Below are 1,853 nucleotides of genomic sequence, written 5' to 3'. Positions count from 1 at the left end.
GTCCAAACTAGCCAAGAAACAGAGTTTCTGGTGGTCAACTCCAACAGATCCCTATTTCACATGCAATGTATAGTATCCATTAGTCTAAGAGAGACCTCTTTTCTCAACTAAATGAAAAAGAAGAATAAATCCTAGTTTTACCCAAAGCATGGATATAGAACTCTTGAGGGCCTTTGACACAGCAATTCATTGACAAACGGGAAGTGCTTGGAGCAAAGAGACTTTCATGAAGTACTCAGATCATCGTTCAAGAAGCAAAAGAAAGATGAAGTGCCTGGGTTTAGATTTTTCGATGTACAAATAATTTCTAAGACAAGTACAATGCTTCCACCATTAAGATGTAATAGTTGCAGTTAAAGTAAACGAAAACTCTTAAACCAGACACTTTGTAAAGTAAAGAAATGGAGTCCAACTAAATCTAAGAAGCACAATATTGCGTCTGTATATAGCGAAATTGTAAAGTAAAGCAGTGGGGTCAAACCAACTAAATCTAGCAACGACGAGGAATGGCAAGAGAGACGTGCGAAGACATGGGGGAAAAATGGTGGCGAAGACAAGAGGTATCTACAATGGATGATATGCAGATATGGGAAAAATGGAGCCTTGTTCATGCGTATATCGTCAAAGACGTTGCTTTGCGGCAATCGTCTTCTTTGCATTTATTTTTTTAATAAAATTGTTTCCACATGTCAGCGGAGGTGCACAAGTTTGTGCGCGACATGGACTATAAATCTTATAGTGTATTGTCGCTTTATGGCTTTTGTGTGTACTTGCTTACGTGGAATACTTCTATTAGATGATGTTGATGGCTCAACAATAGACAAACCTTTACAAAGCAGACCTCTTGAAAATATGCCTAAAGCTACGGTTGAAGACATATACGTTAACTAATAATAAAAAAAATAAAAATGCTTGATTGATGGCTTATATTATGCAGATAATTTTTATTTATATTTACAGTTATAAAGTATATAAGTATTGTGTATTTTTTTTTAAATAAATAAATATGAGATTTTTAATTTTTTAATATTAAACTTCATTTTTTTTAATTCTGCTATAGGCAACTGAGCGGCAAGATCGTTGGGGAATCAGCTTATGCCATGTCAATTGATATATTAAAAAAAACAGAAAACACAGGCGAAATGAAACGGAAGGAAGAATTCAGATTTCTCATTTTAGAAGCAAAAGAAGAAGATGGAAGGCGAAGGGAAAATCACGACTAAGATTTGGTAGAAAAACCTTGATGACTAAGAAATGAAATACCATAACAGTCTATTTGGATGTTGAGAAAATAAAAGAAAATCATGTAATAATCCGTATTAGTCTGTTTAGTTGCCTAGAAAATAGAGGAAAATCACAATCAACCACAATAGTCCTTAATCGTCAATTTGGTTATCGAGAAAATAGAGGAAAATCGAGAAAATCACAATCGACTGCAAAATTTCTAATAGGCTGTTTGGTTGTCTAGAAAATAGAAGAAAATCACTATTGAATATCCTATAAATATGAAATTAGAGACAACAACTAGTAGATCTCTTGCATCTCTGTTGTCGGCTTCGTGTGGGTGTCTCCGTGTTCATGTGGTTGGAAAAAAAATGGTTGCGGTTTGGCACAAAAGTGATTAGATTTGTTGAGTTTTGTCGATTATCTATTAATTCGATTGCTTCATTTGTTGAAAATCAAAATGGAAACAAATGGATGAAATAAAAGCAGCAAAATAGAAGAATATTCTCATAAAGATGAAGGTGAAAGAATAAGGGAAAATGGAAGATGGAAGGGAGCTCTAAAAATGGAGGAAATGAGGATTTCGAGTGGGAAGGTGGAAGATGAAGGGAATTCTGAAATGGGGGAAA

The sequence above is a fragment of the Carya illinoinensis genome, chromosome 7 (assembly GCF_018687715.1).
Source record: "Carya illinoinensis cultivar Pawnee chromosome 7, C.illinoinensisPawnee_v1, whole genome shotgun sequence".
In the NCBI taxonomy this organism is placed as follows: Eukaryota; Viridiplantae; Streptophyta; class Magnoliopsida; order Fagales; family Juglandaceae; genus Carya; species Carya illinoinensis.
The sequence above is the reverse complement of the archived record's forward strand: the minus strand, read 5'-3'. Positions refer to the sequence as shown.